Below are 14,590 nucleotides of genomic sequence, written 5' to 3' on the forward strand. Positions count from 1 at the left end.
TCAAAACATGAGAACATATGAAAGCTGGTGGTTCCTTTTAACATGAGTCTTCAATATTCCCAGGTAAGAAGTTTTAGGTTGTAGTTATTATAGGACTATTTCTCTCTATACCATTCGTATTTCATATACCTTTGACTATTGGATGTTCTTATAGGCACTTTAGTATTGCCAGTGTAACAGTATAGCTTCCATCCCTCTCCTCGCCCCTACCTGGGCTCGAACCAGGAACACATCGACAACAGCCACCCTCGAAGCACCGTTACCCATCGCTCAACAAAAGCCGCGGCCCTTGCAGAGCAAGGGGAACAACTACTTCAAGGTCTCAGAGCGAGTTACATCACCGATTGAAACGCTATTAGCYTGGCTTTTGTGGAGCGATGGGTAACGATGCTTCGTGGGTGACTGTTGTTGATGTGTGCAGAGGGTCCCTGGTTCACGCCCGGGTATGGGCGAGGGGACGGACATAAAGTTAAACTGTTACACGTGCACCCCGCTAACTAGCTAGCCATTTCACATCGGTTACACCAGCCTAATCTCGGGAGTTGATAGGCTTGAAGTCATAAACAGCTCAATGCTTGAAGCACAGGGAAGAGCTACTGGCAAACGCACGAAAGTGCTGTTTGAATGAATGCTTACGAGCCTGCTGCTGCCTACCACCACTCAGTCAGACTGCTCTATCAAATATCAAAGCATAGACTTAATTATAACATAATAACACACAGAAAATACTGTCACAACTTCCGCCGAAGTCGGTCCCTCTCTCCTTGTTCGGGTGGTGTTCTGCGGTCAACGTCACCGACCTTCTAGCCATCATTGATCCATTTTTCATTTTCCATTGGTTTTGTCTTGTCTTCCTACACACCTGGCTCCAATCCCATTCATTATATGTTGTGTATTTAACCCTCTGTTTCCCCTCATGTCCTTGTCAGAGATTGTTTGTTGGTTCCTCTGGGAGCCGGGTTGGTTCCTCTGGGAATCGAGGCAGCAGGCAGGGCGCTCTGGCGTCACCCCAGGTGAGCCGGCACCATTCTCACCCAGAGTACTCTGTTGCACATGTTTGTGTCTGTCACTTTTCCTGAGTTTTCCCCATATTCCCAGCATAAGGCGCTCATAGATTCAGGCGCGGCTGGGAATTTTATTGATAGCGCGTTAGCTCATAGTTTAGGGACCCCCATTTTTCCTGTGGATGTGCCCATCGCCGTTCACGCCTTAGATAGTCGACCATTAGGGTCAGGGGTGATTAGGGAGGTCACCGCGCCTTTCAGTATGGTGACGCAGGGTGGTCATACGGAGAGAATTAGTCTCTTCCTCATTGACTCTCCTGCGTTTCCCATGGTGCTGGGCCTACCCTGGTTAGCCTGCCATAACCCCACTGTTTCTTGGCCACAGAGGGCTCTCACGGGGTGGTCGCGAGAGTGCTCAGGTAGGCGTTTAGGAGTTTCCGTTGGTGCTACAACGGTGGAGAGTCCAGACCAGGTCTCCACCGTGCGCTTTCCCCCTGAATATGCCGATTTGGCTCTCTCCTTCTCCAAAAGAAGGCGACTCAATTACCACCTCATCAACGGGGCGATTGTGTGATAGACCTCCTGGTAGACGCTGCACTTCCCAGGAGTCATGTGTATCCCCTCTCACAGGCGGAGACGGAGGCTATGGAAACATATGTCTCCGAATCCCTGCGTCAGGGATACATTCGGTCCTCCACTTCACCCGCCTCCTCAAGTTTATTTTTTTGTGAGGAAGAAGGATGGGGGTCTGCGCCCGTGTATTGACTATCGGGGTCTGAATCAGATCACTGTGAGGTATAGTTACCCGCTACCGCTCATAGCTACAGCGATAGAGTCAATCCACGGGGCGCGCTTCTTCACCAAACTAGATCTCAGGAGCACTTACAACCTGGTGCGTATCCGAGAGGGAGACGAGTGGAAGACGGCTTTCAGTACCACCTCTGGGCACTATGAGTATCTCGTCATGCCGTACGGGTTGATGAATGCGACATCAGTCTTCCAAGCCTTTGTGGACGAGATTTTCAGGGACCTGCACGGGCAGGGTGTGGTGGTGTATATTGATGACATCTTGATATACTGCGCTACACGCGCTGAGCGTGTGTCCCTGGTGCGCAGAGTGCTTGATCGTCTGTTGGAGCATGACCTGTACGTCAAGGCTGAGAAGTGCCTGTTCGTCCAACAGTCCGTCTCCTTCCTAGGGTATCACACTTAAACTTCAGTGGTGGAGACGGAGAGTGACCGCATTGCAGCCGTGCGTAATTGGCCGACTCCCACCACGGTAAAGGAGGTGCAGCGGTTCTTAGGGTATGCCAATTACTACCGGAGGTTTATCCGGGGTTTTCYTCAGGTGGCAGCTCCCATTACCTCACTGCTGAAGGGGGGCCCGGTGCGCTTGCAGTGGTCAGCTGAGGCGGACAGGGCTTTAGTCACCTGAGGGCTCTGTTTACCTCGGCTCATGTGCTAGCCCATCGGGATCCCTCTTTGGCGTTCATAGTGGAGGTGGACGCGTCCGAGGCTGGGATAGGAGCGGTGCTCTCTCAGCGCTCGGGTACACCACCGAAGCTCCACCCCTATGCCTTCTTCTCGAAGAAGCTCAGCGAAACTATGATGTGGGGGACCGGGAGCTGTTGGCTGTCATCAAGGCCTTGAAGGCGTGGAGACATTGGCTTGAGGGGGCTAAACACCCTTTTCTCATCTGGACTGAACACCGTAATCTGGAGTACATCCGGGCGGCGAGGAGACTGAACCCTCGTCAGGCAAGGTGGGCCATGTTTTTCACCCGTTTTGTATTTACCCTTTCATACAGACCAGGCTCTCAAAATGTTAAGGCAGACGCATTGTCCCGGCTGTATGACACAGAGGAGCGGCCCATGGATCCCACCCCCATACTCCCGGCCTCTTGCCTGGTGGCACCGGTAGTGTGGCAGCTGGACGCGGACATTGAGCAGGCGTTGCGTACAGAGCCCGCTCCCCTTCAGTGTCCGGCTGGGCGTATGTACGTTCCGTCTGCTGTCCACGACCGGCTAATCTATTGGGCCCTTACGTCACCCTCCTCTGATCATCCTGATATCGGTCGGACAATGCGCTGGCTTAGTGAGAAGTACTGGTGGCCCACTTTAGCTAAGGACGTGAGGGTCTATGTTTTCTCCTGCTCAGTGTGCGCTCAGTGCAAGGCTCCTAGACACCTGCCCAGAGGTAAGTTACAACCCTTACCCGTTCCACAACGGCCATGGTCGCACCTGTCAGTGGATTTCCTGACTGATCTTCCTCCTTCACAGGGAAACACCACTATCCTGGTCGTTGTGGATCGTTTCTCTAAGTCCTGCCGTCTCCTCCCTCTGCCCGGTCTCCCTACGGCCCTACAGACTGCGGAGGCCTTGTTTACAACACGTCTTCCGGCACTACGGGGTGCCTGAGGAAATAGTGTCTGATCGAGGTCCCCAGTTCACTTCAAGGGTCTGGAAGACGTTCATGGAACGTCTGGGGGTCTCGGTTAGCCTTACCTCAGGTTTTCACCCCGAGAGTAACGGGCAGGCGGCGAGAGTAAACCAGGATGTGGGTAGGTTTCTGAGGTCCTATTGCCAGGACCGGCCGGGGGAGTGGGTAGCGTTCGTGCCCTGGGCAGAGATGGCCCAGAACTTGCTCTGCCACTCCTCCACAAACCTCACCCCCTTCCAGTGTGTATTGGGGTATCAGCCGGTTCTGGTTCCTTGGCATCAGAGTCAGACCGAGGCTCCTGCGGTGGACGACTGGTTCCGGCGCGCGGAGGAGACATGGGACGCTGCTCATGTCCACCTTCAGCGCGCCGTGCTGCGGGCGCAGATGTCACCGCAGTGAGGCCCGGTGTTCGCACCAGGGGATCGGGTCTGGCTCTCAACCCGAAACCTTCCCCTTCGCCTGCCCTGCCGGAATCTGGGTCCGTGGTTTGTGGGGCCATTTAAAGTCCTGAGGAGAGTGAACGAGGTATGTTATAGGTTACAGCTTCCCCCCGATTACCGCATTAACCCCTCGTTCCATGTGTCTCTCCTCAGGCCGGTGGTGGCTGGCCCACTCCAGGAGTCTGAGGTGCGGGAGGTTCCTCCGCCCCCCTCTGGACATGGGGGCCCGGATCGCCCTGGATCGCCCGGTCGGTGCCGACGCGCTGCTGGAGCCGCTGTTGCATATACCCTGACTCTGCATGCAATTAACGCAAGAGAAGTGACACAATTTCCCTAGCTTAATATTGCCTGCTAACATGGATTTCTTTTAACTAAATATGCAGGTTTAAAAAAATATACCTCTGTGTATTGATTTTAAGAAAGGCATTGATGTTTATGGTTAGGTACATTCGTGCAATGATTGTGCTTTTTTCGCAAATGCGCTTTTGTTAAATCATCCCCCGTTTGGCGAAGTTGGTCTTCACACAGTTCGCAACGAGCCAGGCGGCCCAAACTGCTGCATATAGCCTGACTCTGTTGCACAGAACGCAAGAGAAGTGACACAATTTCCCTAGTTAAAATAAACTAATGTTAGCAGGCAATATTAACTAAATATGCAGGTTAAAAAATATATACTTGTGTATTGATTTTAAGAAAGGCGTTGATGTTTATGGTTAGGTACACATTGGTGCAACGACAGTGCTTTTTTTGCGAATGCGCTTGTTAAATCACCCGTTTGGCGAAGTAGGCTATGATTCAATGATAAATTAACAGGCACCGCATCGATTATATTACATTTACATTTAAGTCATTTAGCAGACGCTCTTATCCAGAGCGACTTACATGCAACGCAGGACAAGCTAGATAAATAAGTAATATCATCAACCATGTGTAGTTAACTAGTGATTATGTTAAGATTGATTGTTTTTTATAAGATACGTTTAATGCTAGCTAGCACCTTACCTTGGCTCATTGCTGCACTCGCATAACAGGTAGTCAGCCTGTCACACAGTCTCCTCGTGGAGTGCAATGTAATCGGCCATGATCGGTGTCCAAAAATGCAGATTACCGATTGTTATGAAAACTTGAAATCGGCCCTAATTAAATCGGCCATTCCGATTAATCGGTCGACCTCTAAAAGACACACAACTCAGCGTCAGTAAAGACACACAGGTCAWCGTCAGTAAAGACACACAGGTCAGCGTCAGTAAAGACACACACACAGGTCAGCGTCAGTAAAGACACACACACAGTTCAGCGTCAGTAAAGACACACACACAGGTCAGCGTCAGTAAAGACACACAGGTCAGCGTCAGTAAAGACACACACACAGGTCAGCGTCAGTAAAGACACACACACAGGTCAGCATCAGTAAAGACACACAGGTCAGCGTCAGTAAAGCAATACTCTCTGAAGCGTCAGACAGTGTGTTTTCCTCTCCTTTCGTCTTACCCTTCTCTTTCCCTTGCTTTTATCAAAGACAAAGAACAAAGAGCCAGACTGGGGATATTTAATATCTTCCATTTCAAAGAGCAGCTTGTAATAATCAGGATGCTGTTAGCAATACTAACTGATGGTCTTCCGTTTATTATCTCATTCCATTAGGTTTCTCTTTAGTCGAGACATGACAGAGGGAATATACTGTACATACATATACTGTACATACATATACTGTACATACATATACTATACATACATATGATGCACTCAGAGAGCATTCTGGGGAGAGTGAGATTGAGAGTGAGATTTTAAAGCCTACGTTTGCATGCTGAGCTTTACATTAATTCCCTTTGCCCATGATGCACTACTTTTTAATTCCCCCCCACTCCTCCTCTAACACACACAGGCACATACAGTACATTAGACACATCAACATGTGGTGTGCCTCCCTCCCTCCGAGACACTGAGACAGTGAGCCTCGGAGCCACACCTGTTCTGGTTGTTGTACCGAGGTGAGTCAGCAGGGGAAAACAGGGTGTGTGCAGTGCCCCAGGTTGTTTCACGTGGCTTCGCTCATTCACACCCACACATGTTCCTACTGTAACAGTCCAGGTGACTATCCAGTACCAGCTGCAAAACACACGGCCACTGAGCTGACCTGAGAGAGTCAATTGCAATTCCATTGCAWTTTGAGCAATTCTAAGAAATTGAATTGAAATGGAATTGGTCCCAAACCTGATCCAAATTTGTCTTGTCATTTGACTGGTATTGCTGATGCCTATGACAGATGTCTAATTAACAATGCCTATAACAAACATTATTACTAGGCTATTACAGTGTAGTATTGCATGGATTACTGAAAGAAAGTTTGAGAGAAAACCTAAAACAATGTTTGAACAAATACAACTCACGATGTGCAGAATCAGATTAAGTGATAATCTTGAGAACCCAAAGTGTACTTCAACTTTAGACAACATACCAGGCTGATTGTTGCCCTTAAAGCAAAACCCGATACGCTCAACATGTTCAAGAAGTAATTGTTGGATTCTACGTAGCTAGAGCTTTTTACACATATTGGATCCAGATGTCCAGAAGGGCCATGAGTTGCGCTGCAACCCCTCACATGAATCTGAGAACATCTGGCAATTAAAAGACCTGAACAATCGCAGGATGTTCGTGGTCTTTATTGGTCTACTGACAGGCAGTACAGTTTGATATTGTCTCCAGAGCTCAGATGAGACAAACGTCTGATTGCTGAACACACAACAGTAAAGATGACTCTCTCTCTCTGTTATTGCTCACCATTGGGGATTCCGATAAAAGCAGACACTTAGGGAAACATACTGTCCACAGTAGTTCCTCTATCTGATTATTTTAAATGTTTTTAGCTGAATGATTGGATTGCATTGTGCACTGGCAGTATGGGACTGGTTTCCTGGACCAAGATGAAGCCTATTCCTGTTCTAACAAGAACTTTCAAGGGAGTTGATTTGCCATTAAACTGGAACCAGGAAACTGGCTTTTGATGGCCGCTCGAAGACAAACTCAATGCTCCATGAACAGCAGAATAGGGCTACAGACAGACAGGGAAAGGAGCAGCAACATGGGAGACCTACAGACAATGAAGGGGAGAAAGGAAAGACAGCCCAGTGGTCAGTCAGAGATGATGTAGTTTAGTCCAGTCATTAGAGACAGACTTTAGAACAGATGTTGAACAACCTGCTGCTGCTTATCCATCCACTGGGCCAAACCTACAGATACACATACCGTCAGATATAGACAGGCACACTGCATGGTATCCAGTAAGAACGTCTGTTCATCAAGTGTGTAGGGACCATTTGGTCTGAGCATCCATTTTGCCAATAACAAAACAAAGTCTGCAACAAAACATTATTCTAAACTTATGGATAGATCTCCACTTAGTCCAGGGCTGTCAGACTCAGGACAATAATACAATAACAATGGTCTGCCACAATAACATTCATGTTTGACCGTCCTGTAGATAAACAAAGCTATAGAACAATCAGTCTCTACAACTTAACTGTCACGTAGAAGAGGTTATAATCTGAACCCATTCAGTATGATTAATGTACAATACGCATAACAAGCTGATGAATAATGACAGGGAATGAACATGCATCAAGCTGCCTTCTCCGTGTCATCAACAAGTTGCACAACCATCTGAAAAATGTTACCCCAGCATAGCGGAGTTATTCAGCGTGTTCTACAGATAGCAAGACATGAGTTCCACCCGTGCTCTCCTCTCCGCTTTGCACGGGATGTCCAAGTTGAGATACCAAAGAGCTGAAGTTAAGACAGCCAGACAGCAGACACTCTGATTACAACCATGGAGATGCACCTTTATTATGATGATGTGGAATGTAGAAACAAGTCCTAATTCATCTCCAGTCAATGTGTTTATTTATTCATGTTTTAAATTCCCCATTATACTACTATGAACATGTACCGGTGTCTTCATTCCAAATAGCACCCTACTCCCTACATAGTGCACTGCCTATGGGCCCTTGTCTAAAGTAGTGCCCTATATAGGGAAAAGGGTGCCATTTGGGACACCGAATACGTGAAGCAGGGTTCTAACAGGAAAGACTGGGTTCACTAGGCTGGGCTAACCCATACAGAGAGCAGACTTGCTATCCCCTGAGGTTTCCCCATCACATGCCTGTCTCTGTCTGCTAATGACAGGCGAACCACAGCCAGAGCCAAGCTCCCACTCCCAGCCTCATGATGTACTGAACTCTATCCACCATAGGCATTTCACTGCCAGAAGCCCATGCCAAGGTTTGAGATTGGGTGCACGAATAAAACACAAGAGCACTATATTTTTTGTGGGCCTTTCTTTTATTCGTATTTTTGAATGTTGAATACTTGCACTTTAATTTTTTTCCCCCCTTACTACCTCTGACTTTACTGATAGCTATTGCAATTGCTTGGCATCCGACCGCAAAGGCGCTACAGAGCGWAGTGTGGACGGCCCAGTACATCACTGGGCCCGAGCTCCCTGCCATACAGGACCTCTATACCAGGCGGTGTCAGAGGAAGGCCCTAAAAATTGTCAATGACTCCAGCCACCCAAGTCATAGACTGTTCTCTCTGCTACCACACGGCAAGTGGTACCGATGCACCAAGTCTGAAACTAACAGGACACTGAACAGCTTTTACCCCAAAGCCGTAAGACTGATAAATAGTTAGTTAAACAGTTTACCAAATAGCTGGCTGGACTATCTCCATTGACCCTTTTTGCACTCACTTTTTTTGACTCAACAAATACGCTGCTGCTACTGTTTATTATCTATCCTGTTGCAAAGTCACTTTATTCTTCGTTATACATATATATACACACATATCTACCTCAATTACCTTGTACTCCTGCACATCGACTCAGTACTGGTACCCCGTGTACAGTATATAGCCAAATTATCGTTACTCATTGTATATCTATTATTATGTGTTTTACTTTTCTATTATTTCCAAAAATTTCTTTCTCTCTGCATTGTTGGAAATGGCCTGTAATTATGCAATTCACTATTAGTCTACACCTGTTTTTTACGAAGCATGTGACAAATAACATTTGATTTGACTTTGATTGAGGAAAAATGTACTTACTATGACTGCGAAATGTGGTTGTCCCACCTAGCTATCTTAAGATGAATACACTAACTGTTAGTCACTCTGGATAAGAGCGTCTTCTAAATTACTAAAATATAAAAAAATATATACAGTACCAGTCAAAAGTTTGGACACAGCTGTTAACTGAAATGCATTCCAGGTGACTACTTCATGAAGCTGGTTGAGAGAATGCCAAGAGTGTGCAAAGCTGTCATCAAGTCAAAGGGTGGCAACTGAAGAATCTCAAATATAAAATATATTGTGATTGGTTTAACACTTTTTTGGTTACTACATGATTCCATATGTGTTATTTCATAGTTTTGATGTCTTCACTATTACTCTACAATGTAGAAAATAATATATATAAAGAAAAACCCTTGAATATTTAGGTGTGTTCAAACTTTTGACTGGTACTGTGTGTGTGTGTGTGTGTGTGTGTGTGTGTGTGTGTGTGTGTGTGTGTGTGTGTGTGTGTGTGTGTGTGTGTGTGTGTGTGTGTGTGTGTGATATATATACAGTTGAAGCTGGATGTTTACATACACCTTAGCCAAATACATTTAAACTCAGTTTTTCACAATTCCTGACATTTAATCCTAGTAAAAATTCCCTGTCTTAGGTCAGTTAGGATCACCACTTTATTTGAAGAATGTGAAATGTCAGAATAATAGTAGAGAGAATTATTTATTTCAGCTTTTATTTCTTTCATCACATTCCCAGTGGGTCAGAAGTTTACATACACTCAATTAGTATTTGGTAGCATTGCCTTTAACATGTTTAACTTGGGTCAAATGTTTAGGGTAGCCTTCCACAAGCTTCCCACAATAAGTTGGGTGAATTTCGGCCCATTCCTCCTGGCAGAGCTGGTGTAACTGAGTCAGGTTTGTAGGCCTCCTTACACGCACACGCTTTTTCAGTTCTGCCCACACATTTTCTATAGGAGTGAGGTCAGGGCTTTGTGAAGGCCACTCCAATACCTTGACTTTGTTGTCCTTAAGCCATATTGCCACTACTTCAGAAGCATGCTTGGAGGTCATTGTCCATTTGGAAAACCCATTTGCGACCAAGCTTTAACTTCCTGACTGATGTCTTGAGATGTTGCTTCAGTATATCCACATAACTTTCCTCCCTCATGATGCCATCTAGTTTGTGAAGTGCACCATTCCCTCCTGCAGCAAAGCACCCCCACAACATGATGCTGCCACCCCCATGCTTCACGGTTGGGATGGTGTTCTTTGGCTTGCAAGCCTCCCCCTTTAACCTCCAAACATAACGTTGGTCATTACGGCCAATAGGTTCTATTTTTGTTTAATCAGACCAGAGGAAATTTCTCAAAAAAGTACGATCTTTGTCCCCATGTGCAGTTACAAACCGTAGTCTGGCTTTTTTTAATGGTGGTTTTGGAGCAGTGGCTTCTTCCTTGCTGAGCGGCCTTTCAGGTTATGTCGATATAGAACTCGCTTTACTGTGGATACTGATACTTTTGTACCTGTTACCTCCAGCATCTTCACAAGGTCCTTTGCTGTTGTTCTGGGATTGATTTGCACTTTTCGCACCAAAGTACATTCATCTATAGGAGACAGAACGCTTCTCCTTCCTGAGCGGTATGACGGCTGCATGGTCCCATGGGGTTTATACTTGCGTGCTATTGCTTGTACAGATGAACGTGGTACCTTCAGGCGTTTGGAAATTGCTCCCAAGGATGAATCAGACTTGTGGAGGTCTACAATCTTTTTTCTGAGGTCTTGGCTGATTTGTTTTGAATTCCCCATGATGTCAAGCAAAGAYGCACTGAGTTTGAAGGTAGGCCTTGAAATACATCCACAGGTACACCTCCAATTGACTCAAATTATGTAAATTAGCCTATCAGAAGCTTCTAAATCCATGACATCATTTTCTAGAATTTTCCAAGCTGTTTAAAGGCACAGTCAACTTCTGACCCACTGGAATTGTGATACAGTGAATTTATAAGTGAAATAATCTGTCTGTACACAAATGTTGGAAAAATTACTTGTGTCATGCACAAAGAGTTGTTTTTGGAGTTGTTGAAAAACGAGTTCTAATGACTCCAACCTAAGTGTATGTAAACTTCCGACTTCAACTGTACACTACCGTTCAAAAGTTTGGGGTCACTTAGAAATGTCCTCGTTTTCCATGAAAACATACATGAAATGAGCAAAATGAATAGGAAATATAGTCAAGATGTTTACAAGGTTATAAATAATGATTCTTAATTGAAATAATAATTGTGTCCTTCAAAATTTGCTTTCGTCAAAGAATCCTCCATTTGCCTCCAGACCTTTGGCATTGTAGTTGTCAATTTGTTGAGGTAATCTGAAGAGATTTCACCCCATGCTTCCTGAAGCACATCCCACAAGTTGGATTGGCTTTATGGGCACTTCTTACGTACCATATGGTCAAGCTGCTCCCACAACAGCTCAATAAGGTTGAGATCCAGTGACTGTGCTGGCTACTCCATTACAGACAGAATATCAGCTGACTCCTTCCCTAAATAGTTCTTGCATAGTTTGGAGCTGTGCTTTGGGTCAATGTCCTGTTGTAGGAGGAAATTGGCTCCAATTAAGCGCCATCCACAGGGCGTTGCAAAATGGAGTGACAGCCGTCCTTCTTCAAGATCCATTTAACCCTGTAAAAATCTCCTACTTTACCACCACCAAAGACACCCCAGACCATCACATTGCCTCCACCATGCTTGACAGATGGCGTCAAGCACCTCTCCAGCATCTTTTCATTTCTTCTGCATCTCACGAATGTTCTTCTTTGTGATTCGAACACCTCAAACTTAGATTAGTCTGTCCATAACACCTTTTTCCCAATCTTCCTCTGTCTAGTGTCTGTGTTCTTTTGCCCATCTTAATCTTTTATTTTTATTGGCCAGTCTGAGATATTACTTTTTCTTTGCAACTCTGCCTAGAAGGCCAGCATCCCGGAGTTGCGTCTTCCCTGTTGACGTTGAGACTGGTGTTTTGCGGGTACTATTTAATCAAGCTGCCAGTTGAGGACTTGTGAGGCGTCTGCTTCTCAAACTAGACACTCTAATGTACCTCTCTTCTTACTCAGTTGTGCACCGAGGCCTCCCACTCCTCTTTCAAATCTGGTTGGAGCCAGTTTGCGCTGTTCTGTGAAGGGAGTATTACACGGCGTTGTACGAGATCTTCAGTTTCTTGGCAATTTCTCGCATGGAATAGCCTTCATTTCTCAGGACAAGAATAGACTGACGAGTTTCAGAAGAAAGTTCTTTGTTTCTGGCCATTTGGAGCCTGTAATCGAACCCACAAATGCTGATGCTCCAGACACTCAACTAGTCTAAAGAAGGACAGTTTTATTGCTTCTTTAATCAGAACAACAGTTTTCAACTGTGTTAACATAATTGCAAAAGGGTTGTCTAATGATCAATTAGCCTTTTAAAATTATAAACTTGGATTAGCTAACACAACGTGCCATTGGAACACAGGAGTGGTGTACGCCTATGTAGATATTCAAAAAAAGAAAAATTATCAGGGGTTTCCAGCTACAACAGTCATTTACAACATTAACTATGTCTACACTGTATTTCTGATCAATTTGATGTTATTTTAATGGACAAAAAAAATGCTTTTCTTTCAAAAACAAGGACATTTCTAAGGACCCCAAACTTTTGAACGGTAGTGTATATATATATATATTTATTTATTTATGGGGCCAGCACCGGTAGAGAATTGTAAGAAGTGCTTAGCTATCATCACCTAAACAATCTTCATCTATGTTCTGATTGATGATGATTCATACATGTGAATGATTTACATTTGCACTGCAGGTAATCTAATCAATCAATCCTACCCGAAAAAAAACTCTTGCATTTATCAGTCATCTTAAATAATGTGGGTGAATATATATYAAGCTCAGACCCCTGTGATGTCAACACCATCAACATGAATGTAATGATAACCCGGGTACTGAGGAAGCCTGTTGCATAGTGCATTGAGCACAGCACAGCCCTCCTGTTAGAAGCCAGACCTTTTAAGTGGTCAAACAGCATTGCGAAACCCAAGACAATTCATTTAGGCTTTTACATAAGAGAGAGAAGTCAGCGCAGGCTGACCTGTCCAGTTCAACGAGATCAGTCAATCAGACCATGGAATGCGTTTTACGTAATGAACCCAGCAAGTCCCCTGATCGATTTAATCTCTGTCAATATGTTATCAAAAGGAGGCTAAGTGTGTCTATTCAGAACTCGTCGGTCGGCGCAACAGTAGATACTAGATTTATAAAACACACACATTTTACCATGTGACCTATTCACTCACTGCATGGATGGAAAACTAGCTCATCTTATTGTCAGATCACATTATAATGGAGATGATCTGGACACCATCATTGGAACCACTTGGTGAGGAAAGGAAACAAGGACAGAAATAGACATGCATGTGTGTCGGAGGTAATAGGGGGGCAATTTCCTATTCACTGGATCTGAAAAGCACCCAGGGCTGCATCCCAAATGGAACCATTTTCCCTATATAGTGTACTACTTTCGATCAGTGCCCATAGGGAATCGCGTACCATTTGGGACGCAGACCAGGTCATATAGCCTAGCTAGCGACATGTGTGTTACATTTTGGTTAGAGTCGGGAACATTTGGAATTGATTTTGGTCGTTCGGTCAGAGCTGTTTTGGTGCTCTCCTGACAGAATGCCATTGGGATCAGATCACTCAGACTGCAGAGTGGAGCAGAGTGGAGCAGAGTGGAGCACTGAGGGTCTAGAGAGTTGCTAAGATCAATATTAGCAGGGTGCTGACAGGCCAATCGGCTCTTAGTTCCCCTGGGCTCTGATAGAAGGGTCAAAGGTCAAGCCAATAGGGGGATGCCTCCAGCCCTCTTCCATCCCACTCATGAAATAACCAGAGGCAGACAGTCCCTGCAGGAATGCAGTTACACACACACACACACAACACACACACACAACACAACACACACACACACACACACACACACACACACACACACACACACCACACACCACACACACACACACACACACACACAGACACACACAGACACACACACACAGACACAGACACAGACACAGACACAGACACAGACACACACAGACACACACACACAACGGCTGGTTTAGATGCCTCTGATGACAACCACAAAGTATACACACTCTTCCCCATCCCAGACTTGATCCCTTCCTCTCATTCAGCCATATCTGAGCTAACTCCCAATTTTCTAAACTCATCCTTTTCCACAGGACCCTGGATACCCACTGCTCTCCTCCCTTGTTGCCAGGGCTGTTTCTGATTCAGAGCCCTGCCTGCATTACATGTGCTAATCCAGCGGGATGAGTCGCTGGGATTGAACAAGGACCAGTGTGAGTAATGAGTTTTTATAGGCTAAGCTTCGGGCTGCATGGGTCCCCCAGCTGTGGGAATCTCTGGGCAGTGTGTGTGTGTGTGTGTGTGTGTTGGGGGTAAACAGTAGTGACCGAGCTGCTTCATACAGGGGCTAAGCATCTAACAACATCCATTCAGCCATCCATCCCCTTGGAAACGGATGCAACATTGAGCAGATAAGGAGGTGACAGTATATTCAAATCAGGA

The 14,590-nt window shown here is 45.6% G+C and overlaps 1 protein-coding gene across 4 annotated transcripts in view; it reads right to left on the reverse strand.

The window, feature by feature from the left end:
- The window catches only part of daam1a (dishevelled associated activator of morphogenesis 1a), an 84,370-nt gene that overhangs the window by 56,231 nt on the left and 13,549 nt on the right, over window positions 1-14,590 (reverse strand). The gene's annotated exons all lie outside the window — the stretch shown is intronic.

The sequence above is a fragment of the Salvelinus sp. IW2-2015 genome, linkage group LG4q.2 (genome assembly GCF_002910315.2).
Source record: "Salvelinus sp. IW2-2015 linkage group LG4q.2, ASM291031v2, whole genome shotgun sequence".
Lineage (NCBI taxonomy): Eukaryota > Metazoa > Chordata > Actinopteri > Salmoniformes > Salmonidae > Salvelinus > Salvelinus sp. IW2-2015.